General features: G+C 36.2%; 1 protein-coding gene across 1 annotated transcript in view; it reads right to left on the reverse strand.

The window, feature by feature from the left end:
* Positions 1–6,264, reverse strand: part of LOC124098680 (serpin B9) — a 138,324-nt gene that overhangs the window by 81,815 nt on the left and 50,245 nt on the right. The window lies entirely within an intron of this gene.

Below are 6,264 nucleotides of genomic sequence, written 5' to 3' on the forward strand. Positions count from 1 at the left end.
GTTTTACAGGATGAAGTCATAAAACAAAATGGAGCCACATTTGCTCCTACTATCACATTCCCCACTGGTTTTAGTAGGTTTGATGTCAATCTTGCACATCATTAGGCCTCAGTTTTTTTCCATCCTTCTGTGTCTAAGGGACTATACTGGGCTCGCAAGACCATAAGTCTGACCTCACCTACATTCTTTCCTAAGAGGCAGGGTCCTACAGTAATACCAATCAGGAGAAGGACTAGGGGCCTAACTATGGCTGAAATGATGGTAGCCAACCAAGGGGACCATGAGAATAGGTTTTGGAACCAATTGCCTGAAGTTTCTAGTGCTTCATCTCTTTCTTTTAACCTGTTTCTCACAAGCGCCAAACTGTTCTTTATTATCCTAGAATGGTTTGCAGAGAAACAAGTTTCTCCTGGAGCCATACAAAGTCCTCCTTTTTTCAGAAAGAGACCATCTAGACCTCATCTGTTTTGTAAGACTATTTCTGTCAGAGAGTCTAGTGAAATCTTTACTTTGGAGATTGACCTTTCTAGTTTTTCTAAATTTATATCTATTTGATGGCTGAAGGACTTCCCAAACCAGCCAGGAGGGAAACTAAAATGGGGGCAGCCAGTCTATGTTGGTAAATCAGTGGGCCCTGGCCTTTTAATAAGTCCAGGTATTCTTTTCCTTTTACTCCATCAAAATAGTAGGTTACATAGTTCAGAGTTTTGACAGTTTGGAGATATAGGCAAGGAGTTTGAAGTGGGACCCAGGAAGCACAAATTTTGGTGAATGGGGAGTTGTCCCACTTATAAGTTGGGTTGTGGAAGCAAGTGTCTCTTTCTGGGAGATCACCCAGGGTGATCTTGGGAGCAGTTTCCCAGGTACATCATTCTGAGCTAGACATATTGGTGAACATCTATATTGACCGTAATTTTTCCTCTAATATTAGGGACCTCCAACTGCCTTAAGGGAAAAGGGTGATGACTGTTCTTGCTACTTCCAGCTGAAAGGGGGGTGATGTGCAGTGGGCAAGCAGTTTGGAGTCCCTTTTTAGAAACTGAGTGGGTCAAGGAGTCCATGGTAAAAATCTGGCTCAGGAATAACAGGATGTAAATTCACCTGGGGTGGGCACTTCTATGAGAGAAACAAAAAGACATGAGTGCTGAAATAAGATTAATACAAATAGCAGTTGTAGTATCTGGAACCTGTCCGTGAATATCATGAAAATGACAGAAATTAATAATTGTTTACCAGGAGGCAGAAGACCTGAGAAAATATCCCCATAACAAGGCCTAACAAAGCCTAATAAGGCACTTTTTAGGGAACATAAATCTTTAACATTGTCAGAATTATCAGGAATGTAGACACAACATTTAGTTAAATTAGTTAATGTCATCTGGTTTTTGTAAAAATATCTTTTTGGCATGACCTCTGTGTTCAGTAAAGATCCTTTTGTTACTTAGGGCTAGATAATTATATTAATAAACACTGATTATATCTACCTGTTTAGGAAGTTAGGAAGATCTGTAGGCCTTAAACTGACTAAAAACTTCTGGTAGTTTTTTTTATTGATAGTTATCAGGCATTTTTGTTTAAGAATTTCTCTTCTGTTGTCTCCAGTCTTACTCATTTTGGGGGATGTTGACGCTAGTGTACATTTTAAGTTACATTAAAATAACTGCTGTTTCTTTTTAAGTGTCCAGGAATAGCTGTGTTTTTGTTTTTAACTGTTTTTTCTAGGTGTTTAAGACCAAGCTGGTCAAACTGACCTTGTTCCTATCTATTGGTAAGAGTCAGCTGAGTTTCCTTGGAGGACATTTTTGGGGAACTTGTGAGCAGTATTTTAGCTCTGTTAGTGTCATCTGCATTAGGATGGGTCAAGGTCTTGCTGACCAGATGGCTTTCCTTGGAAGTATCAGGCATGTCTCCTATTTAAATGACCCTCCTCTTTTGCAGCATGTACACTCATTGGCTTTCTGTTCTCCAGGGGTCTCATTAATCTCCCTTATCAGGAGGTTATGTGGCCCAGAGTTGCAAAGCTTTTCCCCCTGTCCTGAGTTTAGGCTGACTTAGAGGGCAAGAGCCAAATATTGGGTTTTTTTGGCCCCTTTATTTTAACTTTAATATTTAAATTTGGCCTTAAACATCCAGCAAGTCAGTTTTACCAGTTTGAAAGTAAGAATGTTGGGCTTTAACTTTAATCTTTATAACTTTACAGTTAATTTTTACATAACACAATATCCTTATTTTATTTATTAATTTACGTAATGCTGAAGATCTGCCTGAAGGCAGAAGATGACACCTTAGCATCTACTGTGATCCAATCACTGTATACCAACAAGGCAGCTTGCAGACCTAGAGACCCCATTAGATTTTGGCTATAAAAACTCTCTCTTGCCAGGTCCTCCTCTCTAGCTCTCTCCTTTTTCTCTCATTTTCCCCTCTCTCTCTCTCTCTCTCTCTCTCGTTAATCAGACACTGTCACAGTAAAGGTCTCTTGGTTGCTCTGAATGTAGTGGTCACTTGTTTTTAGTTATAATGAAAATACAAAGTGAAATTAACAATAGTAAAAACATATTTAGCTTGTATATAATTTTGAACTTTGGCCGAGTTACACATTATATTTCCTATTTGATATCACAGAAATCTTTTCAATAAAATTAATCTTTGAATATATCTTTAAATTAACTGAAATCTGGCCTACTTCAAAGTTATTTTGACATACTGTAAGGTGGGAGGCAGACCCTTATCTCAGGTAAGGTGGGGCTCTTTACAAATCTTAGGCAAAGTATTTTAGTTCTAAAGCTGATCTTTGTCTCTCTTTTTAGATCTCATTTTATAAAGTTTACATATATTGTTTCCGTACTCTGTATGAATGTTAGCTAGCACAATATGACATACATCTGAAACATTAATTAAGGAAAAGATGAGAGCCCTTAACATTTTTTTTCCATGTGTTAAGTGGCAAAATGTTTTATAATATTAATCTTTAAATAGGTTAGGCTCTCATTACTTTTAAAAATATCTTCAAATTTTTATATTTTAGTGTAAAAGGTAACATAAGATTTGGTTACAAAACATCAAATAATATAAATAAATCCCCAATAAAATCTATTATCTTCATAAGTTTAAATTACCATTATAGACAATTTTAGTTTGGAAAATACCAGCTTGATAAAATGTTCCTTTAAACCTTTTACCTTAAAGACTTGTTTACCTGAAAGATATGAACACATTTAATCTGTAAAGAAGAGTAATGTACCACACTTTTATTGATGTTTTTATATTAACCAAGGTTAGCTTTTAAAGGAAAATCTAGACTTTGTAATGTAGGACAATACTTTAAAATAACAGTTGCTGTTTAGCCACAGATGTAAAAACCTTAATTTTTTCAAGATTACTTGTTCTAGGAGATAAAACTTAACAGACATAATGTAATTAAAATTTTTAGAAGTTTTTGTCAATTTAACATATAAATATTTCAGTCCTTAGGGAACAACATCGAATAGTTTTAACTATTGTGTTACATATATAACCAACTTAGTTACATATAAACCTTTTAATATTTGTCTTTTATTTATAGACCTTTATATTACTTAATTAGACCCTTTTGTTGTTTACTTAAATGTATTATAATTACACTTTACCACATAAAGACTTTTAACCTGGAAACGTTTTTTATTAAATATATTTTTATATTTAGAACTTTTTAATATTTTTTTAACTCATTGATCTTTTTTTCGTTTATATCTTGAAATAACCCTTATAAATTTTTGAATTTAGATAAATTGATCTATTTTAATAAGATGAAACATTTGTTACTTACAGTACTTTAATTGAAATACAGTTGAAACCTCTTGACTCCTTGTATGTAGAATTATACCTGTTAGGACTTTGTAATTTAGAGTAACCTTGTTTTTATAATAACACAAAATAATTTTAAATTTCTTTTTTAGTTTACCAATTTATGAAAACACCAACATTGTTTAACAGTCAGCATTTTAACTTTGTAAACCAATTAGATGTCTCTAACAAACACATCCATGATTAATTTTATATATATTTAGATAAAATTTACGTATCTTTTTTTTAAAAACTAGGTATCAGACAAGTGCATTGAATAGTATTAGTAATTTATTTTGTTGTTGTTGTTGAATAAAAATCTTAGAAACAAGGATATAAACACTTTATAGACATTAACATTTTAACAGCTGTTTAACCATCTAGAAACAAAGCTGTGTATTAGTAACTTTAAAGATATTTGTACTTTTATTTATTTTTTCAATTTGAATTGAACCTTTTAACTTATATTAACCAAAAGTATTTGGATCTATTTTTTTAAATTTTAATTTATGAGTTCATATGTCAATTTTTTGTACCAAATATATGTAGACATGGCCATACATGTAGACAGATAGTACACAGGTGCACCCACACAAAAAAAAACAGACAAACAAAAGTCTTGTAGCTTATTGTTTAAAAACCTATTAGATTGAGAGTTAGCCTTTGTAAACTGGCCTCAGAATAAAGCAGAGTGTAATCAGAAAAACATATTAACCTAGGCATATTGGATCAAAATTATGAGTTTAACAAATATAGAATTTTAAAAGTTTCTGACCTTTTTTTTTTTCCTTGAGGTGGTCCTGTTCATGAAAGCTGAAAAGATTTGAGGGAACACAGACAAACGAGGGGGGTTTATTTCTCCCTGGAGGAACTTCTCAAAGATGCAGCTTCACTGGTCTCCTTGGGAGAGTCCCCCAGGTTGGGATCCCATTCTAAACTGGTTTTTCTGGTTTTTTGGATAGCGGCCACCAACTTTTAGCCTGACATTGAAAAATCTTTAGACAATTTTTTAATAGTTGGGAGTTATTCATGCTTGCAAATACTGAGAGACAAAAGCCAAATTTCTAGACAAAATAATGCTTTTTGTTATACAATTTAGGAATAATAATTTTATAAAACGCTTTAGTTTTAATTTGTCCTCTATAGGAACTGACATGATTTACCCAGTTGGCCACCTGGCCCAGTTCCTAAATGAAGATAATCTCTAGAATGCCTTTTTCTTTTTACCTTTAGCTTTTACTTTTGACAATTTTTTTAGTCCTGTTGGCAGCACTTTACATTTTAATGCAAGCATTAGTGAGCACAGTTAAAACCGTTTTAACCATTTTTTTCCATTAGATACAAACTGAGGTAGAAATTAACACAGAACACAAAGGGAACAAACAAAAACAAACCAACAGACAAAGTCCTGAAAATTGTTAAGAAAACAAGTTATAGGAGTCCAGGTAGCACTTCCTTGTCTCTGATGTTGGTGGAGCGAAGGAGTCCTGATGAAAGAAGAGCAGTTATGAGAACAAGAAAAGGGCCCCACACACAACACTTGGATAGAAGAACAGGACAAACGGCTGGTGAACAGACACAGGACAAATGACAAACAACAAGAAGATGCTGGATGTTAGAGTCTGTAAACAAGTCAGGATGGCACCTGGCATTTTGCCAGAAAAATGTTAGAGTCTGTAAACAAGTCTGGATGGCGCCTGGCAAAATGCCAGAGGGAGTGGTTTGTGAGGTGGAGCCAGCGAGCCATTAAGTGTGGAGATTCCTTATTGGTTGACTGATGTATCTAGTTTATGCTAATTAGATAAGCTGTGTGGAATGTATAAATACCGCTCCTGTCCTGCAATAAACGGCTCCCTCTCCTGCTGTATCAAGGTACACAAGTTATTCGTCACCCCCCTGGTTATTTTGCTGCAGCCGGACTGCGGCAGCTGGAGAAACGACAAACAGCAGAACAGACACAGGACACGCAACAATCGCTGAGATCACACAGGGAGACCTCTAATGGGGCAGAGACCCCTCAAACAGAACAAACGACTGGCAAACAGACACTGGACAAGTGACCAACAGCAGAATACACTGGAGAAATGACAAACAGCAGAACAGACACAGGACAAGCAACAATCGCTGAGGTTACCCAGAGAGACCTCTAATGGGGCAGAGACGACGTCTCGTCCTGCCCCCAGACAGATGAGGCCTCCCAGGGAGACCTCCAGTGGGCCCCAGATACAGACAGATGAGGTCTCACAGGGAGACAGTAACAACGTCTCGTCCTGTCCAGGGGAAGGTGTAAGCGACTGCGTCCAATCTGACGTTTCCCCCCCCCCAGAAGAGTCCACTCACCTGAACTGACAGCCGGCAGGAGGCTTTTCAGAGCATCCTAGGACGATTGGAGTCATCCTTGGAGTGAGGCTGAGGAACGTCTCTCAGGAGCTCCCCTCT

The sequence above is a fragment of the Marmota monax genome, unplaced genomic scaffold (genome assembly GCF_021218885.2).
Source record: "Marmota monax isolate L192 unplaced genomic scaffold, Marmota_monax_Labrador192_F-V1.1 WCK01_AAM20220418_F8-fsc00029, whole genome shotgun sequence".
NCBI classification, from domain to species: domain Eukaryota; kingdom Metazoa; phylum Chordata; class Mammalia; order Rodentia; family Sciuridae; genus Marmota; species Marmota monax.